At 46.1% G+C, this 20,527-nt stretch overlaps 1 pseudogene; it reads left to right on the plus strand.

Annotated features, from left to right (window-relative positions):
* Nucleotides 1-14,900: 14,900 nt before the first annotated feature.
* On the plus strand, nt 14,901-15,019 carry LOC145396344 (5S ribosomal RNA; annotated as a pseudogene).
* The last annotated feature ends 5,508 nt before the right edge of the window (nt 15,020-20,527 follow it).

The raw sequence follows: 20,527 nt of genomic DNA on the forward strand, positions 1-20,527 counted from the left end.
GCGTGACGTAATTTTAGACGTACTGACGTATTTTTAGACGTATGAGAATTTTTGCAGGCCATCTGAGCTGTGCGTGACGTATTTTTAGACGTACTGATGTATTTTTAGACGTACTGACGTATTTTTAGACGTACTGACGTATTTTTTAGACGTACTGACGTATTTTTTAGACGTACTGACGTATTTTTTAGACGTATCTGAGGAATTCTGGAGGCCGTCTGAGGTGTGCGTGACGTAATTTTAGACGAACTGACGTATTTTAGACGTATCTGAGGCTTTCTGGAGGCCATCTGAGGTGTGCGTGACGTATTTTGACGTAATTTTAGTCGTAGACGTATTATTAGACGTACTGACGTATTTTTAGACGTATCTGAGGATATCTAGAGGCCATCTGAGGTGTGTGTGACGTAATTTTAGACGTACTGACGTTTTTTTAGACGTATCTGATTATTCCTGGATGCCATCGGAGGTGCGTGACGTATTTTTAGACGTACTGACGTATTTTTAGACGTATCTGAGGATTTGTGAAGGCCATCTGAGGTGTGCGTGACGTAATTTTAGACGTACTGACGTATTTTTAGACGTACCAAAGGATTTCTGGAGGCCATCTGAGGTGTGTGACGTATTTCTAGACGTATCTGAGAATTTTTGCAGGCCATCTGAGCTGTGCGTGACGTATTTTTAGACGTACTGACGTAATTTTAGACGTATCTGAGGATTTCTGCAGGCCATCTGAGGTGTGCGTGACGTATTTTTAGACGTACTGACGTATTTTTAGACGTATCTGATTATTTCTGGAGGCCATCTGAAGTGTGTGACGTATTTTTAGACGTACTGACGTATTTTTAGACGTACCTGAGGATTTCTGGAGGCAATCTGAGGTGTGCGTGACGTATTTTTAGACGTACTGACGTATTTTTAGACATCTGAGGATTTCTCAAGGCCATCTGAGGTGTGACGTATTTATAGACGTACTGAAGTATTTTTAGACGTATTGACGTATTTTTAGACGTATCTGAGGAATTCTGGAGGCCATCTGAGGTGTGTGATGTATTTTTAGACGTACCGACGTATTTTTAGACGTACTGACGTATTTTTAGACGCATCTGAGGAATTCTGGAGGCCATCTGAGGTGTGCGTGATGTATTTTTAGACGTACTGACGTATTTTTAGACGTATCTGATTATTTCTGGAGGCCATCTGAGGTGTGCGTGACGTATTTTTAGACGTACTGACGTATTTTTAGACGCATCTGAGGAATTCTGGAGGCCATCTGAGGTGTGCGTGATGTATTTTTAGACGTACTGACGTATTTTTAGACGTACTGACGTATTTTTAGACGTATCTGAGGAATTCTGGAGGCCATCTGAGGTGTGTGTGACGTATTTTTAGACGTACCTGAGGATTTATGGAGGCCACCTGAGGTGTGTGACGTATTTTTAGACGTACTGACGTATTTTTAGACGTATCTGAGGATTTCTGGAGGCAATCTGAGGTGTGCGTGACGTATTTTTAGACGTACTGACGTATTTTTAGACATCTGAGGATTTCTCAAGGCCATCTGAGGTGTGACGTATTTATAGACGTACTGAAGTATTTTTAGACGTATTGACGTATTTTTAGACGTATCTGAGGAATTCTGGAGGCCATCTGAGGTGTGATGTATTTTTAGACGTACTGACGTATTTTTAGACGTACTGACGTATTTTTAGACGCATCTGAGGAATTCTGGAGGCCATCTGAGGTGTGCGTGATGTATTTTTAGACGTACTGACGTATTTTTAGACGTATCTGAGGAATTCTGGAGGCCATCTGAGGTGTGTGTGACGTATTTTTAGACGTACATGAGGATTTATGGAGGCCACCTGAGGTGTGTGACGTATTTTTAGACGTACTGACGTATTTTTAGACGTACATGAGGATTTCTGGAGGCCATCTGAGGTGTGTGACGTATTTTTAGACGTATTCTTAGACGTACTGACGTATTTTTAGACGTACATGAGGATTTCTGGAGGCCATCTGAGGTGTGACGTATTTTTAGACGTACTGACGTATTTTTAGACGTATCTGATTATTTCTGGAGGCCATCTGAGGTGTGCGTGACGTAATTTTAGACGTACTGACGTATTTTTAGACGTATCTCAGGATATCTGGAGGCCATCTGAGGTGTGCGTGACGTAATTTTAGACGTACTGACGTATTTTTAGACGTATCTGAGGAATTCTGGAGGCCATCTGAGGTGTGCGTGACGTATTTTTAGACGTACTGACGTATTTTTGACGTATCTGAGGATTTTTGGAGGCCATCTGATGTGACGTATTTTTAGACGTAATTTTAGACGCACTGACGTATTTTTAGACGTATCTGAGGATTTCTGGAGGCCATCTGAGGTGTGACGTAATTTTAGACGTAGACGTATTTTTAGACATCTGGGGATTTCTGGAGGCCATCTGAGGTGCGCGTGACGTAATTTTAGACGTACTGACGTATTTTAGACGTATCTGAGGATTTTGGGGGGGCCATCTGAGGTGTGGGACTTAATTTTAGACGTACTGACGTATTTTCAGACGTACCTGAGGATTTCTGGAGGCCATCTGAGGTGTGTGACGTAATTTTAGACGTACTGACGTATTTTTAGACATCTGAGAATTTTGGGGGGCCATCTGAGGTGTGTGTGACGTAATTTTAGACGTACTGACGTAATTCAGGATTTTTGGGGGGCCATCTGAGGTATGCGTGACGTATTTTTAGACGTACTGACGTATTTTTAGACGTATCTGAGGATTTTGGGGGGGCCATCTGAGGTGCGTGACGTAATTTTAGACGTACTAACGTATTTTTAGACGTATCTGAGGATTTCTGGAGGCCATCTGAGGTGTGTGACGTAATTTTAGACGTACTAACGTATTTTTAGACGTATGAGGATTTCTGGAGGCCATCTGAGGTGTGACGTAATTTTAGACGTACTGACGTATTTTAGACGTATCTGAGGATTTTTGGGGGGCCATCTGAGGTGTGGGTGACGTATTTTTAGACGTAGACGTATTTTTAGACGTATCTGAGGATTTCTGGAGGCCATCTGAGGTGTGCGTGACGTATTTTAGACGTACTGACGTATTTTTAGACGTATCTGAGGATTTCTGGAGGCCATCTGAGGTGTGCGTGACGTAATTTTAGACGTACGTATTTTTAGATGTATCTGAGGATTTGTGGAGGCCATATGAGGTGTGACGTATTTTTAGACGTACCTGAGGATTTCTGGAGGCCATCTGAGCTGTGCGTGACGTAATTTTAGACGTAGACGTATTTTTAGACGTACTTCACGCCTTGTTGACGCACTTCTAGACGTAAATGGCGGGCTGAGGCTTGTAAGTATTGTTGTGACGTAATTGGCATCTAGACGTACATGTGGCAATTTGATATATGTGTTTAGGAGACGTTGTGATGCGTTTTTTGTTACGCTAGTTAATTAGATGCATATATTTTAGTGCAATTATGGTTTTTTGTCATTAGGGTATAGAAATGGATATATTTTAAGTCCTGCTTGTGAAGGTGGTTAGTGCTAGAGAAGAGAAATATTTGAGTTATAGGCGTCAATCCTTGGTTTTCTATGATGACAGCAGATTTGAAGGGGTAACTGCTGGAAATTCTGTGACCACTCTTGTTAAGTGGTGGTGTGAGTGACAGGTATCGTTTGAGGGTACCCAGCTGAATTACTAGGCTTTGGTGGCGTAAATGACCTATTTTGTATGATAAATGTATGGGATAAATAGTCTGTTAGTATATGGGTAACTGGTGCGTTTTCTATGATGAATTTAAGGGGTAACTTTTTTTTTTTTTTTATTGGTGCATGTTATGGTCTGTTTGTAGAGCATTCTGCCGGGGGATGTTGCGTTGCACCCCTAGGTTTTTTTTTGGCTGGTGTGCTGGAGGCTTTTTTTTTTTATTTTTTCCTGCGGCGTTCCGGAGCATGTTGTTTTTTTTTTTTGCCCGGCGTCTTGGAGGACGTGGCATTGTGGCTGTCGGTTTTTTTTTTTTTTGTGCTTGGCTTCCCGAAGTACACGGCGTTGTGCCCGAAGAATCTGCTCAGTGCGGCCGGAGGACGCGGCCTCCCGAAGTACATGGCGTCGTGCCCGAAGAATCTGCTCAGTGCGGCCGGAGGACGCGGCCTCGGGCACGCGGCGTCGTGCCCGAAGAATCTGCTCAGTGCGGCCGGAGGACGCGGCCTCGCGAAGTACGCGGCGTCGTGCCCGAAGAATCTGCTCAGTGCGGCCGGAGGACGCGGCCTCGCGAAGTACGCGGCGTCGTGCCCGAAGAATCTGCTCAGTGCGGCCGGAGGACGCGGCCTCCCGAAGTACGCGGCGTCGTGCCCGAAGAATCTGCTCAGTGCGGCCGGAGGACGCGGCCTCCCGAAGTACGCGGCGTCGTGCCCGAAGAATCTGCTCAGTGCGGCCGGAGGACGCGGCCTCCCGAAGTACGCGGCGTCGTGCCCGAAGAATCTGCTCAGTGCGGCCGGAGGACGTGGCCTCCCGAAGTACGCGGCGTCGTGCCCGAAGAATCTGCTCAGTGCGGCCGGAGGACGCGGCCTCCCGAAGTACGTGGCGTCGTGCCCGAAGAATCTGCTCCGGCTATCTGTGATGCGCGCGACCGGAAGGACGTGCGGTGCTATGAGAAAGTATAGGCTATTGGTGTGGAACCTATCTTTAAAAATTGGGATTTTTAAAGATAGCACTGGCAACTGTTGTTCATAAGTCTATGGGATTCCTCTCCTCTTTCCACCAGCCGGACATGACTAATGGACGACTGTACACCCTAGCAATTTATTTGTGCTAAAGTCTATGGATGTAAAACCATCCTTTTATTTCTATTCAAGTCTATGGATGTAAAACCATTGAATTTTGTATTAATTCTATGGAGTTAAAACAATACTTTGACAGTGTTTGTACCCCCTATCAAAGGGTATTAAAGTATAACCAGTTCGACACGTTTATTACAACACGTACATTGATTTAATACGTCTTTGTATTAATACGTTTCTTTTCTTTCCACAGGATGTCCTGCCACCACATGGGCCGCACTGCAAACCCTTCCGTTACTACACATACATCGATTTAATACAAGTTATACATATTCAATTTCTTGTGTATATGTGCACTGTATAACCTCTACCTAATAAAATCACACACTGTATCTTATGTGTATACTTAACCAAACTACTATTATTACATGATGTATACGTATCTATTATAAGTACTGTATATGGCGTATAGGTATTATTACGCTGTTCCATACGCATGACATGTATAAGTGACATGCTGTAAATTACGTTTTTGACATGTATAAGTGACATGCTGTATATTACGTTTTTTAATTATACACACATATAATACGTAATATACAGTAATATACGTAATATACAGTACTAACATAACCAGTGTGTGAAAGGGACAACTGGGAATATAACACAAAAGAGAATAATGAGTATGACAAACGTATGAGTCAACTACAACAAGTGGTCATAAAACAAGCATTAAAACATACATTAAATGACATATGACAATAATATGACAGCGATATGACACTAAACGCATTACACTATGACACTATTACATGATACAGTATGACAAGAGTACAATAGTATGACAAGCAACAACACATGAGCATATGACAAACATAATATGACATGATGACAACAGAGGGAAAATGACAACAATGGTATGACACTATGACATGAATAGATGACAAATGACAACACACACTGATGGAACGACAACACGCATGACAATATATGACAACAGTATGACAATGAGATGACAACAGTATGACAATGAGATGATGACAGTATGACAATGAGATGATGACAGTATGACAAAACAACAACACATCAATGGCATGACACTATGACAATGAGATGACAAATGACACTATGACAACTGCAGCTGACAAATGACAACACACTGATGGAACGACAATATGATGACACCACGCATGACAATATGACACCACGCATGACAATATGACAACAGTGTGACAAATGAAACCCCCTGAGAGCAAGACGCAATGACCACACGACAATGACAACACTATGACAACGGTGGAGGACAAATGACAACACCCACAGATGGCATGGCACTCGCAATGACACGCATGACAATATGACCTAACACTATGACAACACGACACAACAACATGACAAATGGCATTATGACAACAGCGGGTGACAAGTGACAACACCCACTGATGGCATGGCACTCGAGATGACAACACGCATGAGAATATGACATGACGAGATATGACCACCTGACAACGGCATGACAAATGACACTATGACAACTGTAGATGCCCACACACTCATGGCATGGCAATATGACAACAGTATGACAATGACACGCTGATGGCATGACACTAACAAGCATGACAGTATATGAAGTATGACAAATGACACTGACAAGATATGACAACACTGGTGGCGTGACACTCAATGACGAGGCATGACAATGAGTGACAGTATGACAACACGAGAGAGAGAGGGAGAGGGAGAGAGAGAGAGAGAGAGAGGGGGAGAGAGAGAGAATGATAGACACTTGCCTTCAATACCCTTCCTTCATCAATTTTCCTTCCATATATATATAAAAAAAAAGACGAATAAGGTCAAAGAAAAATCCATATTCAAATTTTCAAAATTCATTTCATTTAATTTCATATATTATTTTCAAACGGTAAGTAGGTATGTAAGTAGGCGGGTGGATGTCGAGGTAAGTAGGTAGGGGTGGTGAGGCGGAGTACGTAGGTATGGAGGGTGTGGCAGGGTAGGTAGGTAGGGGTGGTGAGGCAGGGTACATATGTAGGTAGGAGTGATGGCATAAGGTAGATAAGTAGGTAGGGGTGATGGGGCAGGGTAAGTAGGTACACAGGCAGGGTAGGAATGTAGGTACAGGTGGTGAGGCAGGGTAGGTAGGTAGGTAGGGGTGGTGAGGCAGGGTAGGTAGGTAGGTAGGGGTGGTGAGGCAGGGTAGGTAGGTAGGTAGGGGTGGCACTGGGTAGGTAGGTAGGTAGGGGTGGTTGGCCAGGGTATGTAGGTAGGGGTGGTTGGCCAGGGTATGTAGGTAAGAGTGGTGTGGCAGGGTAGGTAGGTAGGGGTGGTGAGGCAGGGTAGGTAGGTAGGGGTGGTGAGGCAGGGTAGGTAGGTAGGGGTGGTGAGGCAGGGTAGGTAGGTAGGGGTGGTGAGGCAGGGTAGGTAGGTAGGGGTGGTGAGGCAGGGTAGGTAGGTAGGGGTGGTGAGGCAGGGTAGGTAGGGGTGGTGAGGCAAAGTAGGTAGGTAGGTAGGGGCGGTGGGGCAGGGTAGGTAGGTAGGTAGGGAGGTGGGGTGGGGGAGGGTTGGTAGGTAGGTAGGCAGGGTTGGTGGTGCAGGGTAGGTAGGTAGGTAGGTAGGTAGGTAGGTAGGTAGGTAGGTAGGTAGGTAGTGGTGAGGCGGTGGTAGGTAGGTAGGTAGGTGGATGGTGAGGCGATGGTGAGGCAGGGTAGGTAGGGGTGGTGAGGCAGGGTAGGTAGGTAGGTAGGGGTGGTGAGGCAGGGTAGGTAGGTAGGTAGGTAGGGGTGGTGGGGCAGGGTAGGTAGGTAGGTAGGTAGGGGTGGTGAGGCAGGGTAGGTAGGTAGGTAGGGGTGGTGAGGCAGGGTAGGTAGGTAGGTAGGGGTGGTGAGGCAGGGTAGGTAGGTAGGTAGGGGTGGTGAGGCAGGGTAGGTAGGTAGGTAGGGGTGGTGAGACAGTGTGGGTAGGTAGGTAGGTAGGGGTGGTGAGGCAGTGTGGGTAGGTAGGTAGGTAGAGGTGGTGAGGCAGGGTAGGTAGGTAGGTAGAGGTGGTGAGGCAGGGTAGGTAGGTAGGTAGAGGTGGTGAGGCAGGGTAGGTAGGTAGGTAGAGGTGGTGAGGCAGGGTAGGTAGGTAGGTAGGTAGCGGTGGTGAGGCAGGGTAGGTAGGTAGGTAGAGGTGGTGAGGCAGGGTAGGTAGGTAGGTAGAGGTGGTGAGGCAGGGTAGGTAGGTAGGTAGAGGTGGTGAGGCAGGGTAGGTAGGTAGGTAGAGGTGGTGAGGCAGGGTAGGTAGGTAGGTAGAGGTGGTGAGGCAGGGTAGGTAGGTAGGTAGGGATGGTGGGGCAGGGTAGGTAGGCAGGGGTGGTGGGGCAGGGTAGGTAGGCAGGGGTGGTGGGGCAGGGTAGGTAGGCAGGGGTGGTGGGGCAGGGTAGGTAGGCAGGGGTGGTGGGGCAGGGTAGGTAGGCAGGGGTGGTGGGGCAGGGTAGGTAGGCAGGGGTGGTGGGGCAGGGGTGGTGGGGCAGGGGTGGTGGGGCAGGGTAGGTAGGCAGGGGTGGTGGGGCAGGGTAGGTAGGCAGGGGTGGTGGAGCAGGGTAGGTAGGCAGGGGTGGTGGGGCAGGGTAGGTAGGCAGGGGTGGTGGGGCAGGGTAGGTAGGTAGGCAGGGGTGGTGGGGCAGGGTAAGTAGGTAGGGGTGGTGGTGGGGCAGGGGGTAGGTAGGCAGGGGTGGTGGCGCAGGGTAGGTAGGCAGGGGTGGTGGCGCAGGGTAGGTAGGCAGGGGTGGTGGGGCACAGTAGGTAGGTAGGTAGGGGTGGTGGGGCAGGGTAGGTAGGTAGGCAGGGGTGGTGGGGCAGGGTAGGTAGGCAGGGGTGGTGGGGCAGGGTAGGTAGGCAGGAGTGGTGGGGCAGGGTAGATAGGTAGATAGGCTAGCTAGGTAGGGGTGGTGGGTCAGGGTAGGTAGGGGTGGTGGGTCAGGGTAGGTGGGTAGGTAGGCAGGGGTGGTGGGTAGTTAGGCAGGGGTGGTAGGAAGGTAGGCAGGGGTGGTGAGGTAGGATAGGTAGGCAGGAGTGGTGGGGCAGGGTAGGTAGGTAGGGGTTGTGGGGCAGGGTAGGTAGGTAGGGGTGGTGGGGCAGGGTAGGTAAGTAGGGGTGGTGGGGCAGGGTAAGTAGGTAGGGAGGGGTGGTGGGGCAGGGTAAGTAGGTAGGTAGGGGTGGTGGGGCAGGGTAGGTAGGTAGGGGTGGTGGGGCAGGGTAGGTAGGTAGGGATGGTGGGGCAGGGTAGGTAGGTAGGGATGGTGGGGCAGGGTAGGTAGGTAGGGATGGTGCGGCAGGGTAGGTAGGTAGGGATGGTGGGGCAGGGTAGGTAGGTAGGGATGGTGGGGCAGGGTAGGTAGGTAGGGATGGTGGGGCAGGGTAGGTAGGTAGGGGTGGTGGGGTAGGGGTGGTGGGGTAGGGGTGGTGGGGTAGGGGTGGTGGGGTAGGGGTGGTGGGGTAGGGGTGGTGGAGGGGTAGGGGTGGTGGAGGGGTAGGGGTGGTGGAGGGGTAGGGGTGGTGGAGGGGTAGGGGTGGTGGAGGGGTAGGGGTGGTGGAGGGGTAGGGGTGGTGGAGGGGTAGGGGTGGTGGGTGGGTAGGTAGGTTGGTGTGTGTGTGTGTGTGTGTGTGTGTGTGTGAGGAAAGGAGAGGCAGGGTGTGGTGTAGTGTGGTGAGGAAAGGCAGGGCATGGTGTGGTAAGGCAGGGAAGGGGTAAGGCAGGGAAGGGGTGAGGCAGGGAAGGGGTGAGGCAGGGAAGGGGTGAGGCAGGGTGTGGTGTGGTAAGGCAGGGAAGGCATTTGGCAGGGTGTGGTGTGGTGAGGAAAGGCAGGGAAGGGGTGAGGCAGGGTGTGGTGGTGAGGAAAGGCAGGGAAGGGGTGAGGCAGGGTGTGGTGTGGTGAGGAAAGGCAGGGAAGGGGTGAGGCAGGGTGTGGTGTGGTGAGGAAAGGCAGGGAAGGGGTGAGGCACAGTGTGGTGTGGTGAGGAAAGGCAGGGAAGGGGTGAGGCAGGGTGTGGTGTGGTGTGGTGAGGAAAGGCAGGGAAGGGGAGGCAGGGTGTGGTGTGGTAAGGCAGGGAAGGCATGAGGCATGGTGTGGTGTGGTGAGGAAAGGCAGGGAAGGGGTGAGGCAGGGTGTGGTGTGGTAAGGCAGGGAAGGCATGAGGCACGGTTTGGTGTGGTGAGGAATGGCAGGGAAGGGGTGAGGCAGGGTGTGGTGTGGTGAGGTAGGGAAGGGGTGAGGCAGGGTGTGGTGTGGTGAGGTAGGGAAGGGGTGAGGCAGGGTGTGGTGTGGTGAGGTAGGGAAGGGGTGAGGCAGGGAAGGGGTGAGGCAGGGTGTGGTGAGGCAGAGAAGGGGTGAGGCAGGGTGTGGTGTCATAAGGAAAGACAGGGAAGGGGTGAGGCAGGGTGTGGTGTGGTGAGGCATGGTGTGGTGTGGTGAGGAAAGGCAGGAAAAGGGTGAAGAAGCATGAGGCAAGGTGAGAGATGGTAAGGGGGTGTGAGGCAGGGTGAGGTAGGGAGAGGCAGGGTAGGGAAGGGTGGTGAGAAAGGGTGAGGCAGGGTGGTGAGGTAGGGTGGTGAGGAAGGGTGGTGAGGTAGGGTGGTGAGGCAGGATGCGGAAGGGTGGTGAGGCAGGGTGGGGAAGGGTGAGGGAAGAGTGGTGAGGTAGGATGAGGCAGAGAAGAAGGAAGGGGTGAGACAGGCAGGGGTAAGGCAGGAAGAGGTAAGGCAGGGGTGAGGTGAGGCAGGGGTAAGGCAGGGGAGAGGCAGGGAGATAAAACAAAAACACATTCTTTTATTATCAACAAAAAAAACATAAATCTCACCATATTACATTTCTAAAATAATAATAATAATAATAATAATAATAATAATAATAATAATAATAATAATCCAAAAAAAATCCTTCAAAAATAATAATAATAAAATAGACACCTTATTAACATTTTATTTTTTATTATAATTATATTTTTATTATTTATCTTATTACTTTTTAAATATTCAAATTCAAAAGCTTTCTTTCTCGTCTCCTAAGCTGGCATATTTTTGGTGTAATTTTTGGTGTGGTATGGCTGTCCTCCTCCTGAAATCTATCTATCTGTCTGTCTATCTATCTATCTATTGCCAGACGCCTTAATCCTGTAAGGGGTGGCCACAAACAAATCACCTCCTCATGACCCTGTCCAAACTAGCATATTTTGGGTGTAATATTTTGTGGTATATCTGTCCTTCTCCTTAAATCTATCTATCTATCTATCTATTGGCAGACACCTTAATCCTGTAAGGGGTGGCCACAAACAAATCGCCTCCACATCACCCTGTCCCCTGCCATTTTACTGCCCTGCTCCCAGCTCACACCCCCCTCTCTCACATACCTCTCCACCCCATCCCTCCATCTCATCCTTGGCCTCCCCCTCCCTCTTCCCCCCTCCACCTCACTCACATACACTCTCCTCATCAGTCTCTCACTCTCCATCCTCTCCACCCCATCCCTCCATCTCATCCTTGGCCTCCCCCTCCCTCTCCCCCCTCCACCTCACTCACATACACTCTCCTCGTCAGTCTTTCACCCTCCATCCTCTCCACTCCATCCCTCCATCTCATCCTTGGCCTCCCCCTCCCTCTACCCCCCTCCACCTCACTCACATACACTCTCCTCGTCAGTCTTTCACCCTCCACCCTCTCCACTCCATCCCTCCATCTCATCCTTGGCCTCCCCCTCCCTCTTCCCCCCTCCACCTCACTCACATAGACTCTCCTCATCAGTCTCTCACCCTCCATCCTCTCCACCCCATCCCTCCATCTCATCCTTGGCCTCCCCCTCCCTCTCCCCCTTCCACCTCACTCACATACACTCTCCTCGTCAGTCTCTCACCCTCCATCCTCTCCACCCCATCCCTCCATCTCATCCTTGGCCTCCCCCTCCCTCTTCCCCCCTCCACCTCACTCACATACACTCTCCTCGTCAGTCTTTCACCCTCCATCCTTCCATATAATTTAAAATGGTTGAAATCAGTAACAAAAAAATCTTAGACAAATTTCCAGTTGTAAAATGACGTCTAACATTTTAAACCGTGTCAGGTAAAAATAGGGATGCTAAGGGATGACTGTATATGTGTGTGTATGAGCTGCAATGGTGAGTGTGTGTGTGTGTATTTGTGTGTACGAGTCACACTGGTGAGACAGTGTGTATTTGTGTGTACGAGTCACACTGGTGAGAGAGTGTGTATTTGTGTGTATGAGTCACACTGGTGAGAGAGTGTGTATTTGTGTGTACGAGTCACACTGGTGAGAGAGTGTGTATTTGTGTGTATGAGTCACACTGGTGAGAGAGTGTGTATTTGTGTGTATGAGTCACACTGGTGAGACAGTGTGTATTTGTGTGTACGAGTCACACTGGTGAGAGACTGTGTATTTGTGTGTACGAGTCACACGGGTGAGAGAGTGTGTATTTGTGTGTACGAGTCACACGGGTGAGAGAGTGTGTATTTGTGTGTACGAGTCACACTGGTGAGAGAGCGTGTATTTGTGTGTACGAGTTGCACTGGTGAGAGAGTGTGTATTTGTGTGTACGAGTTGCACGGGTGAGAGAGAGTGTATTTGTGTGTACACATTTATAATTACACTCTTCAGCCAATCATCTGGGACAACACACACATATATAATCGTATTTATCAGTCACTAACCTCACCCCTATATCGTCTGAGGCCTTCAACGTTTCAGCAGCCAACCCAGACACACCTGCTGCCTTCCCCACCTTCATCCTGCCTACTGCCCTCTTCACAGTACCTATGTCCTGCCTATTGCCCTCCTCACAGTACCTACATCCTGCCCACTGCCTCACTCACAGTAGCCACATCCTGCCTATTGCCCTGTTCACAGTACCTACATCCTACCTACTGCCCTGCCCACAGTACCTCCATCCTGCCTATTGCCTCACTCACAGTAGCATCATCAATCAAAGGCTGTGGACCAAAACACTGGATTGGCCATGTGTCTTAAATATCCCCACTTCACCACTACCCTTCCTTCATCATTCTTCACACACTGTTCACCACTAGCCTTTCTTCATCATTCTTCACACACTGTTCACCACCACCCTTCCATCATCATTCTTCACACACTGTTCACCACTACCCTTCCTTCATCATTCTTCACACACTGTTCACCACTACCCTTCCTTCATCATTCTTCACACACTGTTCACCACTACCCTTCCTTCATCATTCTTCACACACTGTTCACCACTACCCTTCCTTCATCATTCTTCACACACTGTTCACCACCACCCTTCCATCATCATTCTTCACACACTGTTCACCACCACCCTTCCTTCATCATTCTTCACACACTGTTCACCACCACCCTTCCTTCATCATTCTTCACACACTGTTCACCACCACCCTTCCTTCATCATTCTTCACACACTGTTCACCACTACCCTTCCTTCATCATTCTTCACACACTGTTCACCACCACCCTTCCATCATCATTCTTCACACACTGTTCACCACTACCCTTCCATCATCATTCTTCACACACTGTTCACCACTACCCTTCCTTCATCATTCTTCACACACTGTTCACCACCACCCTTCCTTCATCATTCTTCACACACTGTTCACCACCACCCTTCCATCATCATTCTTCACACACTGTTCACCACTACCCTTCCTTCATCATTCTTCACACACTGTTCACCACTACCCTTCCTTCATCATTCTTCACACACTGTTCACCACTACCCTTCCTTCATCATTCTTCACACACTGTTCACCACCACCCTTCCTTCATCATTCTTCACACACTGTTCACCACCACCCTTCCATCATCATTCTTCACACACTGTTCACCACTACCCTTCCTTCATCATTCTTCACACACTGTTCACCACCACCCTTCCTTCATCATTCTTCACACACTGTTCACCACTACCCTTCCTTCATCATTCTTCACACACTGTTCACCACTACCCTTCCTTCATCATTCTTCACACACTGTTCACCACTACCCTTCCTTCATCATTCTTCACACACTGTTCACCACCACCCTTCCTTCATCATTCTTCACACACTGTTCACCACCACCCTTCCTTCATCATTCTTCACACACTGTTCACCACTACCCTTCCTTCATCATTCTTCACACACTGTTCACCACCACTCTTCCTTCATCATTCTTCACACACTGTTCACCACCACCCTTCCTTCATCATTCTTCACACACTGTTCACCACCACCCTTCATCATTCTTCACACACTGTTCACCACCACCCTTCCTTCATCATTCTTCACACACTGTTCACCACCACCCTTCATCATTCTTCACACACTGTTCACCACCACCCTTCATCATTCTTCACACACTGTTCACCACCACTCTTCCTTCATCATTCTTCACACATTCAATTCATCGTTGAACATATACAATCATCCCTTAACATCCACGTTTTTAACACACACAGTTTTAAATATCCGCAGGTGGATACATGGTTTGAAATATCCACAAGTGCCTATAACACACACGGTTTGAAATATCCGCAGGTGGATGTACACAATTTGAAATATCCGCAGGTTGATATACACGGTTTGAAATATCCGCAGGTGGATACAGTACTGGGGCTGGATTCACCAAAGCATTTTACCTCGCTGAACTCTGCTGACACTGTTCACTGCAGGTGTAACATCATCCCAGGCACAGTTCATGGCTGTTTTAGTGATGGCATTGTCCAGTGACTCAACTATAACACTCTTCCTTCTGGCCACGTCATTTATGTCGGCCATTAGTTCAACAGGGGACATGTTAGGACGGCTGGCAGTATTTCTTTTCTTACACATTCTCCATCGCCCAGGACAGGTACAGTGAAAATTATAACTTTATTTTTTCCTTTTCTTGCCCTTATTATTGTACTGTTTGTAAAGACACCCGAGTCCCAATTAACGCGCTTATATGGTGGATGTGAAGCAGGTACTATCTGATATCACAGCAACTGATACACGTAACTTAAGGGGAAAATGTATTTGGGGTTACACTTTTAAACTCTGACAATTACCGAAGAACTAAATAACAGTACATCTACGGCCATGCCATGTTGAGTAGACCGCTTCCCGTCCGATCAGGGAAGTTAAGCAACGTTGGGTCTGGTTAGTACTTGGATGGGTGACCGCCTGGGAACACCAGATGCTGTTGGCATCCCTACGTGTCAAGTGGGGTTGGTGGAGGATTAGTGCCCCTCCCTGTAAAACAATTAACTCTAAGCCCTTGGCCACCCCGTTTGGGATACATGGCGTCTGGCAATGAATGAATGAATGAATCTACGTACATGCACATGTGTACACATACCCTCGATGAGCTGGGCTAAACCGGTTTGCTGCGCTCCCTCCCTCTCTCTCTTAAACAATACAATGCAATTAGCACCGAAATAGTACTGAGATCATACATCAGTGGCTGAAAGTGTTATATTGTGAATTCCTCTCTTCCTATTTCCATCATCCACTCACTTGATGTAGTGCTGCCTACTTCTTCCTTAGCCTTTATCATTCTTTTTCTGTGCCTGTCCTCCTCTCTTCCTATTTCCATCATCCACTCACTTGATGTAGTGCTGCCTACTTCTTCCTTAGCCTTTATCATTCTTTTTCTGTGCCTGTCCTCCTCTCTTCCTATTTCCATCATCCACTCACTTGATGTAGTGCTGCCTACTTCTTCCTTAGCCTTTATCATTCTTTTTCTGTGCCTGTCCTCCTCTCTTCCTATTTCCATCATCCACTCACTTGATGTAGTGCTGCCTACTTCTTCCTTAGCCTTTATCATTCTTTTTCTGTGCCTGTCCTCCTCTCTTCCTATTTCCATCATCCACTCACTTGATGTAGTGCTGCCTACTTCTTCCTTAGCCTTTATCATTCTTTTTCTGTGCCTGTCCTCCTCTCTTCCTATTTCCATCATCCACTCACTTGATGTAGTGCTGCCTACTTCTTCCTTAGCCTTTATCATTCTTTTTCTGTGCCTGTCCTCCTCTCTTCCTATTTCCATCATCCACTCACTTGATGTAGTGCTGCCTACTTCTTCCTTAGCCTTTATCATTCTTTTTCTGTGCCTGTCCTCCTCTCTTCCTATTTCTCCCATCTTTCCTGTCACTTCTTATTGCTTTTCTTTCCATTACAGGTGGCTTTACATTGAGTGACAAGCCAAATGGTTTCCTGTAAGCCAAGAAACCATTTACAACGCTGGGTGGTAACCATATAACCAAACCATACGTGCTGCCTACGTGTCAACAAGTGGGTTGGTGGAGGGTTAGTGCCCCTCCCCGTAAAACAAACCATTTACAACGCTGGGTGGTAACCATATAACCAAACCATACGTGCTGCCTACGTGTCAACAAGTGGGTTGGTGGAGGGTTAGTGCCCCTCCCCGTAAAACAAACCATTTACAACGCTGGGTGGTAACCATATAACCAAACCATACGTGCTGCCTACGTGTCAACAAGTGGGTTGGTGGAGGGTTAGTGCCGCTCCCCGTAAAACAACTAACTCAGAGTCAAATGGCCACCCCTTACGGGATTATGGCGTCTGGCAATAGATAGATAGATAGAAAAATGGCCACCCCTTATGGGATTATGGCATCTGGCAATAGATAGATAGATAGACAAATGGCCACCCCTTATGGGATTATGGCATCTGGCAATAGATAGATAGATAGACAAATGGCCACCCCTTATGGGATTATGGCATCTGGCAATAGATAGATAGATAGACAAATGGCCACCCCTTATGGGATTATGGCATCTGGCAATAGATAGATAGATAGACAAATGGCCACCCCTTATGGGATTATGGCATCTGGCAACAGACAGATAGATAGACAAATGGCCACCCCTTATGGGATTATGGCGTCTGGCAATAGATAGATAGATAGACAAATGGCCACCCCTTATGGGATTATGGCATCTGGCAATAGATAGATAGATAGACAAATGGCCACCCCTTATGGGATTATGGCGTCTGGCAATAGACAGATAGATAGACAAATGGCCACCCCTTATGGGATTATGGCGTCTGGCAATAAATAGATAGATAGAATTACTGTGACAACGTACAAGTGATTTAGTGATACTTTTGTGATACTCAGGGAAGCCATGATGCTCAGCACATTAGTCAGCGGATATATTTGTGGTTGCAAACTGTGCAGCAATGCTTTGAAATGACTCAGGACATTACATCAATAAGCTTTATAAAAATAACCGGTAATAAGTCAAGCATGAAGTTTGATAAGTTTGTAATGATCTTCCTGCTACGCTAAAGTCTAACGTAAACACTGGAATATCGTAAGAAAATCATAGATACTGGAATATCGTAAGAATATCATAGATACTGGAATATTGTAAGAAAATCATAGATACTGGAATATTGTAACAAAATCATAGATACTGGAATATCCTAAGAAAATCATAGATACTGGAATATTGTAAGAAAATCATAGATACTGGAATATTGTAAGAAAATCATAGATACTGGAATATTGTAAGAAAATCATAGATACTGGAATATCGTAAGAAAATCATAGATACTGGAATATCGTAAGAAAATCATAGATACTGGAATATCGTAAGAAAATCATAGATACTGGAATATCGTAAATCATAGATACTGGAATATCGTAAATCATAGATACTGGAATATTGTAAGAAAATCATAGATACTGGAATATCGTAAGAAAATCATAGATACTGGAATATCGTCAGAAAATCATAGATACTGGAATAGCGTAAGAAAATCATAGATACTGGAATATTGTAATAAATCATAGATACTGGAATATTCTAAGAAAATCATAGATACTGGAATATCGTAACAAAATCATAGATACTGGAATATCGTAAGAAAATCATAGGGGACTGGCTGCAAGTGTTTTATTTTAATTATTATTGCAATTACTGTGATGAGGTAACGTGGCTGTAAAACTACTTTGTATGGAAAAATATTGTGGTCTGGTGGAAATGTCCAGCTCCCTGGGCTATTTCCTGCATCAGTCAAAACACATCTTGTATTCTCTCAAATCGTTCTCTGTGCCTGGACTGCCTACGGACATGCAGTTGGTTGCAAATGACAGTAGAAAGATTGACGTTTGTCTGACCAAAATGATAGCTCTCCAGATTAACGATAAGTGGGTTTAAAACACAAGCAGAAAACACACCATTTTTGTCCTATTTCTCCACACTGAGCACAGTCAGTACGTTGTTATCACAGCCGCTGCAGCCAAAGGGTTAAGGGGGGTCCAAGGGTGTTTTTAAAGGGGGGGGGGGCAGCAGATATCCACGGATATTTAACATAGGCAGGGGTCTCTGTTACCCCTGTGGATGTTAAGGGAGCACTGCACCTCTGTTCTACCCCTACACTTGGCAATCGTGTATTCCTCTTCGTTTCCACCCTTCCTCCACTCCCAGAAAATCTCTCTTTCCTCGTAACTACAGCCTCCACACCCTTCTCCCACCACCAAGTCACTTTCCATCTCAGTGGGCCCCTTGTCCATCCACTCACGGAATCAGTAACGCAGCGGATTGGTCTCCAGGGCTCTGTACTGACCATTAACCCTTCCATCCACACCTCCCTGCCACTACTCTCCTCATCTCACTATACAAGGCATTGCTTACTGATGAGTTTGTCTGCTGCCATATTTTCCTCCTGGGTGTGTAGGTTCTCTGCCTCACCCACCCACACACCACACCCACACAGACACACCCACCCACACATCCACTCACACACAAACACACACACACTCCTTGCTCCCTATAATACACACCCACACCCACACACACTCTCCTCACTCTCTATAACACACAAACCACACACACACAAACACACACTCCTCACTCCCTATAAAACACACATACACACACACACAATAGTATCTGACCGCTCTTTCCCCGACTCTCGTATGTAAACAACCTACTCTCTCTCTCTTCGTAAAATGTGCACACGATCATGTTCATTGTGTGTGTGTGTGTGTGTGTGTGTGTGTATGTGTGTGTGTGTGTGTGTGTGTGTCACATTCATATACCCTTTCCTATACTCTTTCTACTATAACTTGGCCTAAAATTGCCATCTCTCCATCTTGACTGCTGAGTTGTAACAATGAACACTAGAATATGATGCTAGTCACGAAGAAGTGCTATGGAATGGATGTAGAGCCATAGCATTACCACTTAAGAGTGAAATACGCTAATAATAATAATAATAATAATAGTAATAATAATAATAATAGTAATAGTAATAATAACAGCAAAAGTATTCATAGTTGTGGCAGTAATAATAATAATAATAATAATACCAATAGTAATAATAATAATAATAATAATAATAATAATAATACCAATAGTAATAATAATAATAATAATAATAATAATAATAATAATAGTAATAATAATAATAATAATAATAATAATAATAATAATAATACCTCCTATAACAGCGCTATTTTTGGACCATCCTGTATTATTATCATATATTTTTACATTCAAATATTTTTTCACTTCTCTTCCATGTTCAAAAACTCTTCCAAAAATCCAGTAACTTTTTCAAATATATCTTTTTTTGCAGTTTTTTCAAATACTTCTCTTTCTCATTTCCAATTCATTATATTAAAGTTCTCCACGACTCTCTATATATACTTTCTCCGGTCCAATTTTCAAAAAGTCTCCATTTTCTGATATATATATAGAGTTTTCCATTTTCTGTTGTTTTTATATATATATATATTAATGTCAGTTTTTCAGTTTCTTCATTTTCTTTCTCACTCAAATTCTTTCCAATATATATTTTTCAATTTTTTATATTTTCAAAAAAAATATATATATAATAAAATCTTCCTTTTTCTGAGTCTTTCTTTTTGGTAATATATTTCTCCTTACTTCTTTTTATCCAATATATATTTTTTGTCTTATCATATACTTTTTCCATTCTTTTTTAGGTCGAGTAGGTCGTTGGGTGGTGTTAGGTATCAGGTACGTCATTAAGCTTACCCCTAATTACTCTCCTAACGATCAATACAATTCTCATACATCGTTAGCCTCTCTAATTAGGTCGAGTAGCTTGTTAGGTGGTGTTAGGTATCAGGTATGTCATTAGCCTTTTCCCTAATTACTCTCTTAATGATCATTGTAACTTTCATACATCATCAGCCTCTCTAATTAGGTCGAGTAGGTCGTTAGGTGGTGTTAAGTATCAGGAACATCATTAGCCTTACCCTTAATTAGTCTCCTCTTAACGATCATTATAATTCTCATGTCGTTAGCCTCTCTAATTAGGTTCAGTAGGTCGTTTGGTGGTGTTAAGTATCAAGTACATCATTAGCCTTACCCCATATTAGTAATCCTCTTAACGATCATTAAATTTTCACGTCGTTAGCCTCTCTAATTAGGGTCAACACACTAGGGTACCTCTCGATTTACACCAGATTAAATTACAGTGGCGCTCGTCAGACAGCGGTTTTTTAATAATGCGAGTTCACTGAGGTGGTTTGGACATGTGGAGAGAATGGAGAATGAAAGACTGACTAGGAGGGTGTATGTAGGTGAGATGGAGGGAGGGAGAGGTAGACCGAGGATGAGGTGGAGGGATGGAGTTGAGAGGTATATGAGGGAATGGAGAATGAAAGACTGACTAGGAGGGTGTATGTAGGTGAGGTGGAGGGAGGGAGAGGGAGGGG

The sequence above is a fragment of the Coenobita brevimanus genome, chromosome 36 (assembly GCF_032717465.1).
Source record: "Coenobita brevimanus isolate Jiangsu-jjx chromosome 36, ASM3271746v2, whole genome shotgun sequence".
Taxonomy (NCBI): Eukaryota; Metazoa; Arthropoda; class Malacostraca; order Decapoda; family Coenobitidae; genus Coenobita; species Coenobita brevimanus.